We start from the raw sequence: 22,282 nt of genomic DNA on the forward strand, positions 1-22,282 counted from the left end.
CCTCAGCCAGGCAAGGTCAGGCTAAAGTCAGGAGCCAGGAACTCCAACCAGGTCTCCCATGTGGGTGGAAGTATCCTAAGTACTTGAACCATCATCTGTTGCCTTTCAGGGGTGCATTAGCAGGAAACTGGATAGGTGATGAAAATGAGACTTGAACCCAAGTACTCTGATAGAGGATATGGACATCCTAAGTAGCAGCTTAGTCTGCTGTGCCAATGCCCATTCAAGACGTGAATGCTTAACCCATTTAAATCTAATGCATAAGTAACCAAGAGAAGATATTATCAAATAATGTGGATATCAATCTGTTTTGAATATCACAGCCTAAATGCACCAATTAAAAGACAGATTGGGGTGAGCCTTTGGTGCAATGGCTTAAATCCCTGCTTGGGATGCTTACAGACCATATCAGAGTGCCTTGCTTGAGCCTAGGTACTTCACTTTTGATCCAGTTTGAATTAATATTAACTTAGCTTTAGTAGTATACAAAAGCTTTGCTCCTAAATAGTTCTGTCATTTCTTCTTTCCTCTGGTCTTTCTGTCATCGTTGTTGGATATTGCATCTTTATACATTGTGGGCCCACCAACACAAATTCAATTACTGTTACATAAAGTTGTCTTAAATCTTACAGAAAAAAAAGAGCTACAAGCCACAAATTCATTCATACTGTTATAGTTAATATCCAAATTTAAGTTTTTTTCCTACTTCATAAGTCTACTTAATTCAACTATAATCAAGATTAACTGAGGAGCTTTATATTTGTGACCTTAGCAATAATCCTGAACATTAAAGCCCATAATACCAGCAAAATCACGGTAATTTTTATAATCACAATAAAAAGTTAGTTGTGTCCTGGATGAAGAGCACTAGACATTAAATTTTAATTTTCTAAATCTCTATTGAGAGTGCTAATAGTATCCTTTTAGTGATCCATCTGGTTTGTTACACTTGGTAGTCAATGTAATGAATAAAACCTAACATTTACGTACTCCTATGAGAAAAAAACATTAAGTAGGCTCATGATCTGAAAGGTTACTTACAATTAATTATTTCAGATACAAAGAAAGAGAGAGAGAAAGAGAGAGAGAGAGAGAAAGAGAAGAAAGAGAGAGAGAGAGAAGAGAAAGGGAGGGAGGGAGGGAGGGAGGGAGGGAAAGAGAGAGAGAGAGAGAGAATCCCATTTGCAGGTTCAATCCCTAAATCCCTGCAATGAGTGGAACTGGGCCAGGACTGAAGCAGGGACCAGGGAGCCAGGAACTGCTCTCCCATGTAGGTGACAGGAAGACAGTTACTTGAACCATCATCCCTGCTTCCTAGGGTCTGCATTAGCAGGAAGCTGGAGTCAGGAGATAAAGGCAGGAAGTGAACCCGTAAACTCAAACATGGGATCTGGGCATCTTAACCAAGAGGCTAAAATGTCTATTCCCTGAAAAATTTATTTGAAAATGTCTGGGGCTGGTGTTGTGGCATAGCTGATAAAGCTGCCACCAGGGGAGATAATGGCATCCCATATGTGCCAGTTTGAGTCCTGGCTGCTCTATTTCCAATCCAGCTCCCTGCTAATGTGCCTAGGAAAGCAGTGGTAGATGGTCACTATACCCACATGGGAGACTGGAGGAAGCTCCTAGTTCCTGGCTTTTGGACCTGCCAAACTCTAGGCATTGAGGCCATTTGGGAAGCAAATCAGCAAATGGAAGATAGCTCTCTGCCTCTCTCACTCTGCCTTTCAAATAAATAAAATCTTTTTTTTTTTTTTTGGCGGGGGGGGGGGGGGGGGTTGCCCACATGAATATCAGCATCACAGGCAGAGGCTTTAGCTTCAATGCCCACAACACCAGTCCCATAAATAAAATCTTAAAACAACACCCAAAAAACCCAGGTCTAAAAACATGTAAAGCTGTAGTTAATGCAGATATCTTGTATGAGTGCATATTTAAGTCCTGACTGTTCCACTTCCACTCCAGCTGCCTGCTAACGTGCCTGGGAAAGCAGCAAAGAATGGCCCAGGTGCTTGGCTCCCTGTTCTCCATGTTGGAGACCAAGATGGAACTCTTGGCTCCTAGTTTTGGCCTGGACCAGCCCTGGCCACTGCAGCCTTTTGGAAAGTGAATCAGCACATAGAAAATTTTTCTCTGTCTCTCCCTCTCTTTCTGCAACTCTTTCAAATAAATAAATAATTCTTAAAGATACAAAATAGTTTTAGGAGGTTTTAAACTTATTTTTTTTATTTAATTTTTTAAATTAATTAATTAATTTATTATTTATTTTTTTGACAGGCAGAGTGGACAGTGATAGAGAGAGAGACAGAGAGAAAGGTCTTCCTTTACCGTTGGTTCACCCTCCAATGGCCGCTGCGGCCGGCGCGCTGCGGCTGGCACACCGCACTGATCCAATGGCAGGAGCCAGGTACTTATCCTGGTCTCCCATGGGGTGCAGGGCCCAAGCACTTGGGCCATCCTCCACTGCACTCCCGGGCCATAGCAGAGAGCTGGCCTGGGAGAGGGGCAACTGGGACAGAATCCGGCGCCCCAACCGGGACTAGAACCCGGTGTGCCGGTGCCACAAGGCGGAGGATTAGCCTAGTGAGCCGCAGCGCCAGCTGACTTATTTTTTTAAAAAGATTTATTTTATTTATTCGAAAGGCAGAGCCACAGTAGGGTGGGAGAGACAGAGAGAGAGAGGTCTTCCATCCACTGGTTCACTCCCCCAAATGGCTACAATGGCCAGGGCTGGGCCAGGCTGAAGCCAGGAGCCAGGAGCCAGGAGCTTCTTGTGTGTCTCCCACATGGGTACAGGAGTCCAAGCACTTAGGCCATCTTCCTCTGCTTTCCCAGGTGTATTAGCTGGGAGCTGGATAGGAAGTAGATCAGCTGGAACTCAAACTGGAGCCCATATGGGATGCTGGCATTGCAGGTGGAGACTTAAGTGGTTACACCACAATGCCAGCCCCTAAATGTGTATTTTTATGTACATAATGTTCATGTATCAGCTAATGTCAATACATGTATACATTATGTAATGTTCAAATCAGGGTAAACATTTGAAATGTTTATCATCTCTTTATGGTGAAACATTCTTTTCTAGCCCTTTAAAGAATATGTATCTATGGGGCTGGCACTGTGGCATAACAGGTAAAGCTGCCACCTGCAGTGCTGGCATCCCATAAGGGCACCGGTTGGAGACCCGGCTGCTCCACTTCCAACCCAGCTCTTTTATGGCCTGGATAGCAGCAGAGGATGGTCCAAGTGCTTGAGCCCCTGCATCCATGTGGGAGACCTAGAAGAAGCTTTGAGACTTCCCTATATGAATGGGATCATACAGTATTCAAATTTCTGTACCTGGTTTATATCACTAACATAATGACCTCCAGTTGCATTGATATTGTCTCAAAATCAGTCTGTCTTATGGTGGACTAGTATTCCAATGTGTGTATGTACCACATTTTTTCTTTATCATCAGTTGATGTATACTTACTTCCCTTTCTTGCTATTGTGAACAGTGCTATAATAAACATGGGAGTATACATGTCTAACAGGCTGATTTAATTTCCTCTGGCTATGTACCAAGCAGGAAAGTTGCTGGAATATGTGGTATTTCTGTTTTCATTTTATAGGAGCTGTTTATTTTTTTAAGATAAATACACTTAAATAAGTAGTATTCATAGGATTATCAACAAATAAGCAAAAAATGTATTGAAACAATGTACAAAATAGCAATAAAAACTGTAAGAGAAAGATATTCCACATCAACAGGGAGAAAGTTATAAAGGATGTAAGAAAAAATAAATATTGGGATGAAAATGATGTGCATACATGAGTCAATATAACATATGTCATTCAAGTGTCCTATAAATTCCATGTTATCCCCAGCAAAACACACAGGATAAATAAGCTGATTGTAAAGATAAGAATGAAGCATCACTATGAAACAGCACAATTCTGAGGCAGTGTGACACCTGATGCAAGGATAGACAAAATACAAGAACACAAAATCCAGAAGCAGATTGCATACATTAGTTTATAAAATATTTAGTTATATATATATATATTTATTAAGTATATAGAATTACTTTGAGAGTTTAGTCTAAATTAGACTATTCAATAAGTGATAATGGAACAGTGGTTATTTATAAATGAAAAAAATGGAAGCTCTACCTTAAATCATATTTAATAATAAATTACAAAAAGATTAAAGATTTGAATTTATAAAACAAAATTTGTAACATTTAAAAAAATTTAAGTTTACAGGTACCAGCGCTGTGGCGTAGTAGGCTAAGTCTTCGCCTGCAGCATGGCATCCCATATGGATGCCTATTCGTGTCCCTGCTGTTTTTCTTCCAATCCAGCTCTCTGCTATGGCCTGAGAAAGCAGTGGAAGATATCCCAAGTGTTTGGCCCCTGCACCCGTGTGGGAGACCTGGAAGAAGCTCCTGGCTCCTGGCTTCGGATTGCCCAGCTCTGGCCATTGAGGCCATCTGGAGAGTGAACAAGCGGAGGAAGACCTCTCTCTCTCTCTGTCTCCCTCTCAAATAAATAAATAAAATCTTAAAAAAAATTTAAGTATCCATATGAGATCTCTAGGTAGAGATACAAAAAGTACCAACAATAAAAAAATGATAAAATTTATTATAAAAATTCAGAATTTCTGTTGATAAAACACAATACAAATTTTAAAAGTACCAGACTATGGGGCTGGCACTGTGGTGCAGCGGGTTAAAGCCCTGGCCTGAAGCACCAGCATCCCGTATGGGCACCAGTTCTAGTCCCGCCTGCTCCTCTTCCGATCCAGCTCTCTGCTGTGGCCTGGGAAAGCAGTAGAAGATGGCCCAAGTCCTTGGGCCCCTGCAACCACATGAGAGACCTGGAGGAAGCTCCTGGCTCCTGGCTTCAGGTCAGCTCCGGCCATTGTGGCCATCTGGGGAGCAAACCAGCAGATGGAACACCTCTTTCTCTGTCTCTACCTCTCTCTATAACTCTTTCAAATAAATAAAATAAATCTTAAAAAAAAAAAAAGTACCAGGCTGTGAAAGTTACTTATAATACATGAGTATAACAAAGAATTAGTACCCAAAATGTAAAAACAATTTCTAGAAGTCAGTAAGAAAAACATCATTGAATAGAAAAATAGAAAAAGGACATGAACAGGCAATCACAGCAGAAGAAACATAAAATAATGAAACCGATTCAACTTCATGAGTAATTAGGGGAACATAAATAGAAAATATCACTTTATACTCATCAGATTGGCAAAAGCAACAATGTCCGGAAATATCATGTATTGAGGAAGATGTGGAGAAGACACATTTATACCACTGGAGACAGCATATTTTGGCACAATTACTTGGGTAGCACTTAGTGAATTTGGAAGATGTACAAACTCTATGTACGACTCAGCAACTTCAGTTCTAGGTACAGACCCATATGTACGTGAAAACATGTAAAGAAATGTTCATAGCAGCATTGTTTTAATAGTAAAATATTAGAAATAACTCAAGGCCGGCGCCGCGGCTAACTAGGCTAATCCTCTGCCTTGCGGCGCCGGCACACCGGGTTCTAGTCCCGGTTGGGGCGCCGGATTCTGTCCCGGTGGCCCCTCTTCCAGGCCAGCTCTCTGCTGTGGCCAGGGAGTGCAGTGGAGGATGGCCCAAGTGCTTGGGCCCTGCACCCCATGGGAGACCAGGAGAAGCACCTGGCTCCTGCCATCGGATCAGCGCGGTGCGCCGGCCGCGGCGGCCATTGGAGGGTGAACCAACGGCAAAGGAAGACCTTTCTCTCTGTCTCTCTCACTGTCCACTCTGCCTGTCAAAAAAAAAAAAAAAAAAAAAAAAAAGAAATAACTCAAATGTCTTTTTGTAGCATATATATGTATCAATTACAGTTTATATACCGTTATAGATATATAAGTTAAAATCAACTAATTAGGAGTAACGTATTTTTGGATTAATTTCAACAACAATGCACTAATTAAAAACATCAAGTTGCAGAATGAGAACAAGACAATGCCACTTGATATGATTTCTTAAAAGCACAAAACAATACTGTGTATTGTTCATGATATATTTTTACAGAGATTTTAAAAAAATTCAAAAAGGACCAATGCTTTTAGAACAGTGGCTACCTCTGGAGAGGGAAGGAACAAGAAAACAAAGAATGGAACAAGTGAGGGACACGGTGGGATTTAAACTGCATCAATTTCTTTCAGATCTTCATCTAAACTGAAAATTGTTACTAGCTGTTAATTTTAAGTGATAGATACAGGAATATTCTTTATGTTTTTCTTTGTATTTTTCTATAGGCTTGAAAAAATTTATGTATTAATAAAAATTGAGGAAATAATGAATTTGTTTATTAGTGAATATTAATCTAAGATGTGTGATGGAAAGGTCTGGAAGGGAAAGGACTAGTGGGAGACAATATGGACCAAGGCAGCACAGACCAGCATGGGGATCACGGGATGGAAGAGCACAGATAACCAAGAAGGCTTAAATCTTGGGTAGAGACTGACAATTCTATACAAATGAATCTAGTTTATGGCTAATTTAGTGAACTTTAAAAATTCCTTTCTGCTTCTTTGTTTTCCTTAGTTTCACTAATCATTTAAGGCTTCTACCTTGGATTATGGGAAGGCAGTAGAGGTGAAATTCACATTATCTTGGTTAGTTATTAATAGTTTTAGTGAAAGGGGAGGAAAGGGAAGAAATGACAGATGAGATGAGGGGTTGGGTGATAAGGAGAAGTGAATAGAGAAGGAAGTGAGAACTCTCTATGCTCACCATAGATTTGACTTCTGAGTATATACATGTTTAAATTTTTTACATGTTAAAAAATTAAAATTTTAGTCCCGGTCGGGGCGTCGGATTCTGTCCCGGTTGCCCCTATTCCAGGCCAGCTCTCTGCTGTGGCCCCGGAGTGCAGTGGAGGATGGCCCAAGTCCTTGGGCCCTGCACCCCATGGCAGACCAGGATAAGTACCTGGCTCCTGCCTTCGGATCAGCGCAGTGCGCCAGCTGCAGCGCGCCGGCCACGGCGGCCATTGGAGGGTGAACCAACGGCAAAGGAAGACCTTTCTGTCTCTCTCACTGTTCATTCTGCTTGTCCAAAAAAAAAAAAAAAAAAAAGATAAAAAACAAAATCCTAAATTGAATATAATGCACAGGGGATACATTATAAAGACAAGAAAAGAAAGTCCAGGAAATAGTAAACTTTATTTAATGATTGTACAAAAAATAGTAATATTGGTATTGTAATTTTGAGTTTCTTTGTATATGCTTTAGGATACGACAAAGGAACAGATATGAGTATTTTCACTCTATGAAAAACAAATATGAATACAAAATAAAGGTACATTTAAAATTTTCATAATTTAAAAACAACTGGGGGAAGAACTACTATTAACACAACTACTTGCTATGTTTGTTTTCTTTTCTTTCTTTCTTTCTTTTTTTTTTTTTTTTGACAGAGTGGACAGTGAGAGAGAGAGAGACAGAAAGGTCTTCCTTTTGCCGTTGGTTCACCCTTCAATGACCGCCGCGGCCGGCGCACCGCGCTGATCCGATGGCAGGAGCCAGGTACTTATCCTGGTCTCCCATGGGGTGCAGGGCCCAAGCACTTGGGCCATTCTCCACTGCACTCCCGGGTCACAGCAGAGAGCTGGCCTGGAAGAGGGGCCACCGGGACAGAATCCGGCGCCCCAACCGGGACTAGCACCCGGTGTGCCAGTGCCGCTAGGCGGAGGATTAGCTTGTTGAGCCGCGGCACCAGCCGCTATGTTTATTTTCATCATGTCTTTCTCCACTAGGTGTAAACTCCATAACAGAAAAGATACTGTCTATTTTGTTCACTGATCTCAGGCAATTTGAAATTTTGCCTCACGTTTAGCATTTACTCAACAAATATTTGCAGTATGAATAGATACCTAAACATTACATTCTGATATTTTCTTAGTTCATTAGCTGCAACATCTGTACATTCAAGTAGCACCTTTATAATTGAGATATTTGTTCTAAAGTATATAAGTATATCGTAAATTGCTATACTAAGCAAACATGAAAATAAACTAGTTCGTAAGTATTCAGACTTTAAACATCATTCATTATGTTGACAACTTTAACTGTTGCATGACAAGGAATTAGACTGAACAATTCTGTGATGAAAAATTAAAATGCTCAAAATGTCAACATGTGACAATATCTTCTTAATGCAAATCAGTGAGACAGGCATTGTGGAAATATCTTGCATATTAAAATGACAGCTGGGCAACAAGGCAACACGAGATATTCTTTATTGTGGGAAGTCTTTGGAGCAATCTGTGCAGCAGGTCACAGAGCTGCCCTGATGACCCCTCCCCATGCCCCAGGTGAAATCCAGGTCTAAAAAAATGAAACTCAGGGCCGGCATTGTAGCTTCACTGCCTACAACGCCAGCATCCTGTATGAGTGCCGATTCCAGCCCCAGCTGCTCCTTTCAATCCAACCCTCGCTAATGTGCCTGAGAAAGCAGCAGAAAGATGGCCCAAGCACCCATCTGGGAGACCCAGATGAACCTCTTGATTTGGCCTTGCCCAGCCCCAGGCCTGGAGGCCATTTGGGGAGTGAACCAGTGGAAGGAAGATCCCTCTTTCTCTGTAATGCTGCCTTTCAAATAAATAAAATAAATCTTAAAAAAAAAAAAAGAAAATGAAACTCACATCAGTGGAGTTGGGAGTCACTCTGGTTTAACTGTCTCAGGCTCAACAGGGGCCAGCATCTCTTCTAACAGTGCTACAGGTAGAGACTGCAGATCCCAGCAAGAGACATGCAGTTACCAAAGTCACTGCCCTCAGGAAAACTCAATGATGTGGTCTCTTACTAATATTTATAGTTCTCTGATTAAATGCAAGTTACTTAACAGAATCATTTTTTACCAAATGAAGTTGCCCAGTGACACATTTGACAAGCGCATTTGTCAGGCCCTTGACAAATTATTAACAGAGGTGACACAATCCCCAAGGGGTCAAAAATCAGTTGGAAAGTGGAACAAAAGAATCTTAAGTAATACAAAAATAACAGCTCATAAAAGAGTTATATAGCACCTGTGTACCTGTGGTATTAACATTTCATACAGCCACAGGGACATTAGGGAAAACAGTCTTAAGAGAACAATAAGACTCCAGACAAGAGAGATAAAAGGGTAAACAAAAAGCCCAATAATCATGCAGAGGGTACAAGGTGCTTTGTTTTTTAAACCTTTATCCACATTAATGGGTTGATCAATATTACACAAACTAGTCAGAAATAACATTAGAACTTTGAACTCCAATTCATACAATTCTAAAGCCTACCCGTTTTCTAATACATCTCATTCCTCAATTAAGGGCTTTAAAGATAGGGCAAACCTTAGGTTCTGTGTTTAAACATTGAAATTTTTCAATGTTCTAAGACAGATTTCAATTCTCTCCTTCCGCAATCATGTCGAGCCCCAAGTACAGCCAAGGGAAGCAGAACTGAAGTTTTTGTTACATGGAAACTGTAAACTGTGCAGACCCAAAGCGAAAGTCAGGGTTTACTTGGCACAAAACAAGTGAACACAAGACCTTGTTCTCAGAAAATCAGCTTTTCAGCCACATTGCAACAAGTCCAGTAAAAAAGGAGATTACAATAAGAGATTAACAACTACACAACTCTACTCCTGGTCCTAATGTTCACATGGGAACTGTCACCCTCAGCACACTCCAGTGAAAAAGTCCTTACTTTGAAAACTTCCAAAGGCTGGTCCACAGGCCTCTTTGCTATCAACTAAAGTCAGTGTGCAATAATCCCTAGAGTAAAAAAACACTTACAAAACAATTTTCTGATTACAGAAGTAACACATGTGCATTGAAAAATATTTAATACAGAAAAACCCAAAGAAAACAAAAAAGCATAGGTAGCATCATTATCTGGAGAATCATCATTTTTAAAATTTTTTTAATTTTTTTATTTTTTTGCCAGGCAGTTAGACAGTGAGAGAGAAAGAGACAGAGAGAGAGTTATAGACAGTGAGAGAGAGACAGAGAGAAAGGTCTTCCTTTTCATTGGTTCACTCCCCAAATGGCCGCTATGGCCAGCGCTGCGCCAATCTGAAGCCAGGAGCCGGGTACTTCCTCCCACTCTCCCATGAGGGTGCAGGGAGACTGCACATACAGAGAGTCATTAAGATACTTAAAAATGATTCTCCAGGGCCGGTTCCGTGACTCACTTGGCTAACCCTTCACCTGTGGCACCAGCACCCCGGGTTCTAGTCCCAGTTGGGGTGCTAGGAACTAGTCCCGGTTGCTTGTTCCTCTTCCAGTCCAGCTCTCTGATGTGGCCCGGGAAGGCAGTGGAGGATGGCTCAAGTCCTTGGGCCCTGCACCCACATGGGAGGCCAGGAGGAAGCACCTGGCTCCTGGCTTCAGACTGGCGTAGCTCCGGCCATAGAGGCCATTTGGGGGGTGAACCAACGGAAGGAAGATCTCTCTCTCTCTCTCTCTCTCACTGTCTAACTCTGCCTGTCAAAAAAAAAATTTCCATGACATTAATCTTATACAACATAATTTTCTGACCTCATTTGGATATTTCACAAATTATCTATTGCTGATTATTAAATATTTCAATTACTTCACATTACTAAGTATTTTAATTCTGAACATTTTCATTGCTTTCAAACTTTAGTTTTAGTATAATAATCATGCATGTAGGCAAATACTTTCACAGATACCTGTTTATACCCATAGAATAAATTTCTAGGATATAATTGCTGAGGCAAAGAGTATGGTTTATTTTAAGTAATTCAACATATAATACGACTAGGTCCTCCAGAACAACTGTAACCAACTTACATTCTCACCAAAATAATATGAAAGTATTAACAAATTTCTAATTTGCCATTGCCAATGGATACAATTGACATTAACTTTATAATTTCCATTTTTTAAATTATTGGTAAGACAGAAGATTTTCACACTCAATAATCTTTTTTACTGAGATATGTAACAAAGTTTATTATCTTACTTTGTTTCAAAATAATTTCTTAAAATGTATTAAAATTTATTTTTGTAAAAAAATTATTTTTATTTATCTCAAAAGTAGAGTGACAGAGAGAGAGAGAAAATATCTTGCACTCACTGTTAACTGCCCAAATGCCTCCAACAGCCAGGGCTGGGCCAGGCCAAAACCAGGAGACAGGAGTCTCATCTAGGCTTCCCACATGGATGGTAGGGACCCAGGTACTTGGTCAACTATCTTCTGCCACCCAGGGTGCAAGTATCAGGAGGTTGTATCAGAAGTGGAGCAGAGACTCAAATCTGGCATTTTGATGTGCAATGCAGGTGTACCAAGCAGCATCTTAACTGCTGCAGGAAATGTCTGCTCCTAGTTCAGCATTTTAAAATGTACAATGCAGTGGCTATTAGTATATTCACAAAACTCCGCAATGATCACCACTATAATAATCTATAAAATTCCCATCACCCCAGAAAAGAAACCTCACATATATTAAGCAGTCACTAATCTATTTTCTGTGTTTATGGATTTGCTTGCTCTAGACATTCACAGAAATAGAATCACATAATATGTGGCCTTTTGTGTCTGGATTCTCTCACTTAGAAAAATGTTTTCAAGGGGCTGGCGCTTTGGCGTAGTGGTTAAAGCCACCGCCTTTAGTGCCGGCATGCCATATGGGCTACGGAACAAGACCCGGCTGCTCCACTTCTGATCCAGCTCTCTGCTGTGGCCTGGGAAAGCAGTAGAAGATGGCCCAGGTCCTTGGGCCCCTGCACCTGTGTGGGCGACCTGGAGAAAGCTTCTGGCTCCTGGCTTTGGATCAACGCAACTCTGACCGTTGTGGCCATTTGGGGAGTGAACCAGCAGATGGAAGACCTCTCTCTCTCTCTCTCTCTCTCTCTCTCTCTCCCTGCCTCTCCTTCTCCCTGTATAACTCTGACTTTCAAGTAAAATAAATAAATCTTTAAAAAGAAAAATGTTTTCAAGGTCTGTCCACATTGTACCATGAACCAATACAATATTCGATTTTATGGCTGAATAATATTCCATTGTACATATTTTCTCTGTCCATTCATCAATTGAGCATTTGGGTTATTTCCACTTTTTGACCACTATGAATAATAGTGCTGTTACAAACATTTAAGCACATGGTTTTTGTTTGAACACCTGCTTCCAATTCTCTTAGGCTTATTCTGAGGAGTGGAATTGTTGGATCATATGGCAGTTCTGTTTACAGTTTGAGAAACGACCAAATTGTGTTCTCATTGTAGGCATACCATTTTACATCTTCATGAAATTTCTCCATGTCTTTATCAATATTTACTTTTGTGTGTGTGCTTTCAATTATAGCCATCCTAATGGGTATGCAGTTATAGTTCACTGTGGTTTATAAAAATTATTTATTTGAGAGGCACAGAGAGACACAGAAATCAGACAGAGAGGGAGAAAGAAAACTCCCATTAGTGATTCACTCTCCAAAAGCCTGCAAAGGCTTTGGCATGGGTATGGCTGATGAGGTCAGGGGCAAATCCAGAAGCCAAGAATACAATCCTGGTCTCCCATGGGGCCATCAAGAAGCCAATTACAGGGCCGGCACTGTGGTGTAGTGGGTAAAGCTGACGCCTGTGGTGCCAGCATCCCATATGGTTGCCAGCTCGAGACCCACTGCTCCACTTCTGATCTATCTCTGGCCTGAGAAAGCAGTAGAAGATAGCTCAAGTTCTTGGGCCCTTGTACCCACTTGGGAGACCTGAAAGAAGTTTCTGGCTCTGGGTTGGCACAGCTCCGGCAGTTCCAGCCATCTGGGGAGTGAACCAGCAGATGGAAGACCTCTCTCTCTCTGCCTCTCTGTAACACTGCCTTTCAAATAAATAAATCTTAAAAAAAAAAAAAAAAGCCAATTACTTGAGCCATCATTGCTGCCTCCCATCATCTACACAGGGAGAAAGCTGGAGTCAGAAGCTGGAGCTGAGAATCAAACCAAGGTTCTCCAGTGTGAGATGCAGGTGCCTTAACTGCTAGGTTAAACACCCACTCCCTCATGGTGGCTTTTGATTTGCATTTTCCTAATGACTAATGGTGATAAAGCATCTTTTCCTATCTTCTTAAGGAAAAAAAATCTATTAAAATCCTCTGCCCAATTAGGAAAATGGGGTTTCCTTTTTGTTGTGTTGTATGGTTTCTTAATATATTCTGGATATTAGACTCTTATCAGATATGTAATTTGAAAATATTTTCTCCCATTTTGTATGTTGTCTTTTTAGTTTCACCATAGATTCCATTAAAGCCAAATATTTTAATTCTACAATTTGTTTTTTTCATTGGTAGCTTGTACTTTTGGTAATACCTAAGAAAGTGTTGCCTACTTTTAAGGTTACGGAGATTTTCTTCTTTTCTTCTGGGAGTTATAGTTTTAGTTCCTATGTTTAGGTCTTCTGATACTTTTTGATTTTTTACACATGGTGTAAGGGAGGGGCCCAACATCACTCTTTTTCATGTGGATTTTCAATTCTGCCAGCACCATTTAGTGAAAGACTATTTCCTCCATGGAATGGTTTTGGTACCTTTGTTGAAATGCAGTTGGTAATTGATGTATAGTCACTAATATTCTACACATTTTTTACTACTAAGATTTATTTGTTTGGGGGAGGGAGAGAAGAGAGAGGGGAGAGGCAATCTTCCAACTGCTAATTCACTCCCAAAATGGTCAGGGCTGGGCCAGATTGAAGCCAGAAGTATGGAACTCCAACCGGATCCTCCCATGTGAGTGGCAGGGGACCAAGCACTTGGGCCACCTTCTCCTGCTTTCTCACGGCATTAGCAGGGAGCTGGATGGGATGTAGAGCAAGCAGGACTTGAATTGGCATTCATATGGGATGCCAGCATCACAGGAGGCAGCTTAACCCACTACATCACAATACCAGCCCACTGTATTTTTTGTTTTTAAACTGAATTAGTAGCTTTTAATTATCATTTAGGATTTTTTCTTATTGATTAATACAAATATTTTAACTCCCATGTTATCATATATGTAGAAGAAACACAGACAGTGGCTGTGGTACAAACTATTTGTTACTGCCCACCAAAAACTGTTCTCCCTTTCTCCCTGGGCACAAGGTGAGTCTGGATTTCCTAGCCTCCCTGTTGTTAGGTATGGCCATGTGACCTGGTTCTCTCTAAATAATGTGACCAGAAGAATCAGTATCTTGCAGTGGGATGTCACTGTAACAACAACAACAACACACTACTAGATGGCATTTCTTAAGCTGCAGAGGAGCTAGCAGTGAGGGAATAAACACTGTAGACTGGGAAGATGTCAGTCCTTGTTATATCATGGCAAAACATCGGGTGATATTGTTGCTTGTGATAACACAGGTAGCAGGCCAGGATTACAGAACACGTACAGGCATGATTTTTGAACTTTGCCACTTCAATTTATATGGAAAGTACTCACATAAGGCTTGGTATTCAGTTCAATAAATGTTAGCTATTACTACTGCAACAATTCTTACATATTTTTAAAATCTGAGATTGTCAAATCTACCACTATTTTCCCATATAGTGCTTGCCTTTACTAGAATACTCACACTAAGACCAGATGAATATTCACCCATATTTTTCCTCAATTACATATACCTTCAACCAACCTATAACTTACTTTGGCCTATTATGATGTAAGACAAAAACTTTTTTTTTTTTTTTTTTTTGGACAGGCAGAGTGGACAGTGAGAGAGAGAGACAGAGAGAAAGGTCTTCCTTTGCCGTTGGTTCACCCTCCAATGGCCGCCGCGGCCAGCGCACCGTGCTGATCCGATGGCAGGAGCCAGGTACTTATCCTGGTCTCCCATGGGGTGCAGGGCCCAAGCACTTGGGCCATCCTCCACTGCACTCCCGGGCCACAGCAGAGAGCTGGCCTGGAAGAGGGGCAACCGGGACAGAATCCGGCACCCCGACTGGGACTAGAACCTGGTATGCCGGCGCCGCAAGGTGGAGGATTAGCCTAGTGAGCTGCGGCGCCAGCCAAAACTTTCTTTTTCTTTTTTTATTTATTTATTTATTTTTTTTGACAGGCAAAGTGGACAGTGAGAGAGAGAGACAGAGAGAGAAAGGTCTTCCTTTGCCGTTGGTTCACCCTCCAATGGCCGCCGCGGCCGGTGCACTGCGGCCGGCGCACCATGCTGATCCGATGGCAGGAGCCAGGTACTTATCCTGGTCTCCCATGGGGTGCAGGGCCCAAGCACTTGGGCCATCCTCCACTGCACTCCCGGGCCACAGCAGAGCTGGCCTGGAAGAGGGGCAACCGGGACAGAATCCGGCGCCCCGACCGGGACTAGAACCCGGTGTGCCGGCGCCGCTAGGTGGAGGATTAGCCTAGTGAGCCGCGGCGGCGCCGGCCAAAACTTTCTTTTTCTAAAGAGACTCAACGTCCTCATTTTTTTTATTTTTATTTTTTATTTTTTTTTATTATTTTTTTTTTTTTTTGACAGGCAGAGTGGACAGTGAGAGAGAGAGACAGAGAGAGAAAGGTCTTCCTTTGCCGCTGGTTCACCCTCCAATGGCCGCCGCTGCAGCCGGCGCACCGCGCTGATCCTGGCAGGAGCCAGGAGCCAGGTGCTTTTCCTGGTCTCCCATGGGGTGCAGGGCCCAAGCACCTGGGCCATCCTCCACTGCACTCCCTGGCCATAGCAGAGAGCTGGCCTGGAAGAGGGGCAACCGGGACAGAATCCGGCGCCCCAACCGGGACTAGAACCCGGTGTGCCGGCGCCGCAAGGTGGAGGATTAGCCTATTGAGCCACGGCGCCGGCTCTCAACGTCCTCATTTTTATAAACTGCTATTTTCTCAGTGATTTGAAGTCTACCTTTTCATAGTCTCTATAATTTCTTTTTTTAAAAGGAAACATATTTATTGCCTATGGTTCAGAAGAATTAATATTAAGATATCTATACTAACTACAGTCTACAAATTCAATAAAATGCTTATAAAAATACCAATGATGCTCTTTACAGAATTAGAAAGAAAATCCTAAAATTACATGGAATTTCAAAAGACTCATAATAACCAATGAAATCCTAAGGAAAAAATAATCAAGCTGGGACATCACAATACTTGACATCCAAGCATACTACAAAACTATGCAGAGCTATAGTAATTAAAACAGCATGCTAATGGCTTAAAAACCACTCATAGATCAATGGAACTGAATAGAGAGCCCAGAAATCAATCCTCTTTTTTTCTTATAGTGTGTATATGTTTTTTTTTTAACTTTTATTTAATAAATATAAATTTCCAAAGTACAACTTTTGGATTATAGTGGCCCCCCCCATAACCTCCCTCCCACCTGCAAGCATCCCATCTCCCACACCCTCTCCCACCCCATTCTTCATCAAGATTCATTTCAATTATCTGTATATACAGAAGATCAATTTAGTATATACTAAGTAAAGATTTCAATAGTTTGCAACCACACAGCAACACAAAGTATCAAGTACTGTTTGAGTACTAGTTATACCATTAATTCACATAGTACAACACATTAAGGACAGAGATCCTACATGGTGAGTAAGTGCACAGTGACTCCTGTTGTTGATTTTACAATTGACACTCTTATTTACTCAGTAATCACCCGAGGCTCTTGTCATGAGCTGCCAAGGTTATGACTTGATCAGCCCTTGTCCCGACTGTAGAGGAACATCTAACTATTTTATTCCTTTTAGTATTTTTTGTTCCACTTAATACCATTGGTTGAACTCTTTAATTAACGCACAATTATTCTTAGGCGTTTAAATTTAACTGAAAAGTGATCCCTGTTAAATATAAGAGTGGCAATAAGAGAGGGAGGAGATGTACAGTTCGGCACATGCTCAGTCAGACTTACCCCTAATGGCAGAGTTAGAAACGTGGCAGGGGATTCCAATTCAATACCATCAAGGTGGCATTTACCAATGCCATCTCACTAGTCCAAGTGATCAGTTTCAGTTCAGAATTTATCATAATGATAGGATTAAGTGTCAAAGGGATCACATAAACAAGACTAGTATCTGCTAATACTAACTGATAGAATTAAAAAGGAGAGAACAATCCAACATGGGAAGCGGGATACACAGCAGACTCATAGAATGGCAGATGCCCTAAACAGCACTCCAGACTCAGAATCAGCCCTTAAGGCATTCGGATCTGGCTAAAAAGCCCATGAAAGTATTTCAGGCATGGAAAGCCAAGACACTGTGGCAAAACAAAACAAAAACAAACAAACAAAAAAACACCAAAAAACCTAAATGAAGGATCTCTGTGAGTGAGATCCCAGTGGAAAGAATGGGCCATCAAAGAAGGCGGTACCTTTCTCTGAAGGGAGGAGAGAACTTCCACTTTGACTATGGCCTTGTCTAAATAAGATCGGAGTTGGCGAACTCAAGAGGCTTCCATAGTCTCTATAATTTCTTTTTTTTTTTTTTTTGACAGGCAGATTTAGACAGTGAGTGAGAGAGAGAGAGACAGAGAGAAAGGTCTCTTCCTTTCCATTGGTTCACCCTCCAAAGGGTGGCTACAGCCGGCACACTGCGCCAACCCAAAGCCAGGAACCAGGTGCTTCCTCCTGGCCTCCTACGCAGGTGCAGGGCCCAAGCATTTGGGCCATCCTCCACTCCTTCCTGGGCCACAGCAGAGAGCTGGACTGGAAGAGGAGCAACTGGGACAGAATCCAGTGCCCCAACTGGGACTAGAACCCAGGGTGCTGGTGCTGCAGGCAGAGGATTAGCCAACTGAACCGCAGCGCCAACCATATAATTTCTTTTTTTTTTTTTTTTTTAATTTTTGACAGGCAGAGTGGACAGTGAGAGAGAGAGACAGAGAGAGAAAGGTCTTCCTTTGCCGTTGGTTCACCCTCCAATGGCCGCCGCTGCAGCTGGCACACCGCGCTGATCCGATGGCAGGAGCCAGGATCCAGGTGCTTTTCCTGGTCTCCCATGGGGTGCAGGGCCCAAGCACCTGGGCCATCCTCCACTGCACTCCCTGGCCATAGCAGAGAGCTGGCCTGGAAGAGGGGCAACCGGGACAGAATCCGGCGCCCCAACCGGGACTAGAACCCGGTGTGCCGGCGCCGCAAGGTGGAGGATTAGCCTATTGAGCCACGGCGCCGGCTCTCAACGTCCTCATTTTTATAAACTGCTATTTTCTCAGTGATTTGAAGTCTACCTTTTCATAGTCTCTATAATTTCTTTTTTTAAAAGGAAACATATTTATTGCCTATGGTTCAGAAGAATTAATATTAAGATATCTATACTAACTACAGTCTACAAATTCAATAAAATGCTTATAAAAATACCAATGATGCTCTTTACAGAATTAGAAAGAAAATCCTAAAATTACATGGAATTTCAAAAGACTCATAATAACCAATGAAATCCTAAGGAAAAAATAATCAAGCTGGGACATCACAATACTTGACATCCAAGCATACTACAAAACTATGCAGAGCTATAGTAATTAAAACAGCATGCTAATGGCTTAAAAACCACTCATAGATCAATGGAACTGAATAGAGAGCCCAGAAATCAATCCTCTTTTTTTCTTATAGTGTGTATATGTTTTTTTTTTAACTTTTATTTAATAAATATAAATTTCCAAAGTACAACTTTTGGATTATAGTGGCCCCCCCCATAACCTCCCTCCCACCTGCAAGCATCCCATCTCCCACACCCTCTCCCACCCCATTCTTCATCAAGATTCATTTCAATTATCTGTATATACAGAAGATCAATTTAGTATATACTAAGTAAAGATTTCAATAGTTTGCAACCACACAGCAACACAAAGTATCAAGTACTGTTTGAGTACTAGTTATACCATTAATTCACATAGTACAACACATTAAGGACAGAGATCCTACATGGTGAGTAAGTGCACAGTGACTCCTGTTGTTGATTTTACAATTGACACTCTTATTTACTCAGTAATCACCCGAGGCTCTTGTCATGAGCTGCCAAGGTTATGACTTGATCAGCCCTTGTCCCGACTGTAGAGGAACATCTAACTATTTTATTCCTTTTAGTATTTTTTGTTCCACTTAATACCATTGGTTGAACTCTTTAATTAACGCACAATTATTCTTAGGCGTTTAAATTTAACTGAAAAGTGATCCCTGTTAAATATAAGAGTGGCAATAAGAGAGGGAGGAGATGTACAGTTCGGCACATGCTCAGTCAGACTTACCCCTAATGGCAGAGTTAGAAACGTGGCAGGGGATTCCAATTCAATACCATCAAGGTGGCATTTACCAATGCCATCTCACTAGTCCAAGTGATCAGTTTCAGTTCAGAATTTATCATAATGATAGGATTAAGTGTCAAAGGGATCACATAAACAAGACTAGTATCTGCTAATACTAACTGATAGAATTAAAAAGGAGAGAACAATCCAACATGGGAAGCGGGATACACAGCAGACTCATAGAATGGCAGATGCCCTAAACAGCACTCCAGACTCAGAATCAGCCCTTAAGGCATTCGGATCTGGCTAAAAAGCCCATGAAAGTATTTCAGGCATGGAAAGCCAAGACACTGTGGCAAAACAAAACAAAAACAAACAAACAAAAAAACACCAAAAAACCTAAATGAAGGATCTCTGTGAGTGAGATCCCAGTGGAAAGAATGGGCCATCAAAGAAGGCGGTACCTTTCTCTGAAGGGAGGAGAGAACTTCCACTTTGACTATGGCCTTGTCTAAATAAGATCGGAGTTGGCGAACTCAAGAGGCTTCCATAGTCTCTATAATTTCTTTTTTTTTTTTTTTGACAGGCAGATTTAGACAGTGAGTGAGAGAGAGAGAGACAGAGAGAAAGGTCTCTTCCTTTCCATTGGTTCACCCTCCAAAGGGTGGCTACAGCCGGCACACTGCGCCAACCCAAAGCCAGGAACCAGGTGCTTCCTCCTGGCCTCCTACGCAGGTGCAGGGCCCAAGCATTTGGGCCATCCTCCACTCCTTCCTGGGCCACAGCAGAGAGCTGGACTGGAAGAGGAGCAACTGGGACAGAATCCAGTGCCCCAACTGGGACTAGAACCCAGGGTGCTGGTGCTGCAGGCAGAGGATTAGCCAACTGAACCGCAGCGCCAACCATATAATTTCTTTTTTTTTTTTTTTTAATTTTTGACAGGCAGAGTGGACAGTGAGAGAGAGAGACAGAGAGAGAAAGGTCTTCCTTTGCCGTTGGTTCACCCTCCAATGGCCGCCGCTGCAGCTGGCACACCGCGCTGATCCGATGGCAGGAGCCAGGATCCAGGTGCTTTTCCTGGTCTCCCATGGGGTGCAGGGCCCAAGCACCTGGGCCATCCTCCACTGCACTCCCTGGCCATAGCAGAGAGCTGGCCTGGAAGAGGGGCAACCGGGACAGAATCCGGCGCCCCAACCGGGACTAGAACCCGGTGTGCCGGCGCCGCAAGGTGGAGGATTAGCCTATTGAGCCACGGCGCCGGCTAAAACCAATCATGCTTGCTGAAGAAATGAAGCTAGAATTCGGTATAGCAGATAAAGTTCTTACTCCCATATTCTTTCACTTAAAAATTAACCTTCATGGTGTTGGCACTGTTGTATAGCGGGTAAAGCCGCTGCCTACAGTGATGGTATTCCATATGGGTGCCAGGTTGAGACCCGGCTGCTCCACTCCCATTCAGCTCTCTGCTATGGCCTGGAAAGCAGTAGAAGACGGCCAAAATCCCTGGGCCCCTGCACGTGCATGGGAGACCCGGAAGATGCTCCTGGCTTTGGATCAGATCAGCTCTGGCCATTATGGCCATCTGGGGAGTGATCCAGCAGATGGAAGAACTTCCTCTCTCTCTACTTCTGTCTCTCTCTAACTCTGCCTTTCAAATAAAATATAATTTAAAAAAATTAACTTTCACTATCCATATATTGGCATTCTCAATGGCCACACTATGGAGTCTTTTATTTTTAACAAGAACCAGAAAATCCCCAAAGCTTCACAGTGTGTCTGCATATCTTACCAAAGTTAGAGAGGAAGAGCACCCATGAGTTTAATGGTTGGAAACTCCCTATATACTGTTCCTTATATTGGTCTTGCTTGATCACTCAAATGAAGCAACTTTCTTCTCCATTTTAATGCCAGAAAGATATATAAGGTCTGTAAGGAAAAACACTAATCTAATATTAGCCTTCAGTATTTTTAGAGCAAAAATAATTCCATATACTTTTTCATTCACTTGTTTTCATGAACTTTAACTATTTTGGTATGAAATTTTGGCTAAGATACATAAGAACTTATTGACATGGATAAGATATTGAGGTATATCTATTAGTGGAAGATGAAGGAAGACAGAAAGAGAAATAACCACTTAAAGAGCACCTACTACAGGGTTGGTGATGTGCTGCAGCGGGTTAAGCTGCTGCCTGAGACACTGGCATCCCATATGGGTGCCAGTTTAAGTCCTAGCTACTTCACTTCCAATCCAGTTCCCTGAAAATGCACCTGAATGTTTGGGCCTCTGTCACTCATGTGGGAAACTTGGATGAAGCTCCTGGCTTCAGTCTGGCCCAGCCTTGGCCATTACAGCCATCTGGAGAGTAAACCAGTGGATGGAAGATGTGTCTCTTTCTTTGTGTAACTCTGCCTTTCAAATAAACAAAAAGTGGCTGGTGATGTGGCACTTATAGGTTAAAGCCTCAGCCTACAGGGCCAGCATCCCATATGGGTGCTGGTTCAAGTCTCAGCTACTCCACTTCTGATCCAGCTCTCTGCTATGGCCTGGGAAAGCAGTGGAAGATGGCCCAAGTCCTTGGGCCGCTGCACCCATGTGGGAGATCTGGAAGAAGCTCCTGGCTACTGGCTTCGGATCAGCTCAGCTCTGGCCGTTGTGGTTATTTGGGGAGTGAACCAGCGGATAGAAGACCTCTCTCTCTCTCGCTCGCTCTCGCTCTACCTCTCTCTGTAACTCTTTTAAATTAAAAAAAAAAAAGAATTCAAATAAATAAATCTTAAACACACACACACACACACCCCTAGGATAAGCCAGTCACTTACACATACATATTTATAATTTATAAAAGGAATATTGTTAGCCTTATTTCTGTAGATAAAGAAACAGGACCTCCAAGGTTAAGAAATTTAAAATCAAGGAAAGACTACTTTTGGAGGAAGCCTGTCTTGATAGAATTATCTGATTTCCCTAAGGTCAACAGTTTACCTTCTTTAAAGCCTCAGAATGCTCTGAAGCAAAAACAACTATTCCTCTATTGGTCCTAAACTATTTCAGCTTTCAAAATTTGTACTACTGA

At 42.1% G+C, this 22,282-nt stretch overlaps 1 protein-coding gene across 5 annotated transcripts in view; it reads right to left on the reverse strand.

The window, feature by feature from the left end:
- Nucleotides 1-22,282, reverse strand: part of FCHSD2 (FCH and double SH3 domains 2) — a 299,407-nt gene that overhangs the window by 89,486 nt on the left and 187,639 nt on the right. The window lies entirely within an intron of this gene.

Source organism: Oryctolagus cuniculus, chromosome 1, assembly GCF_964237555.1.
Source record: "Oryctolagus cuniculus chromosome 1, mOryCun1.1, whole genome shotgun sequence".
Lineage (NCBI taxonomy): Eukaryota > Metazoa > Chordata > Mammalia > Lagomorpha > Leporidae > Oryctolagus > Oryctolagus cuniculus.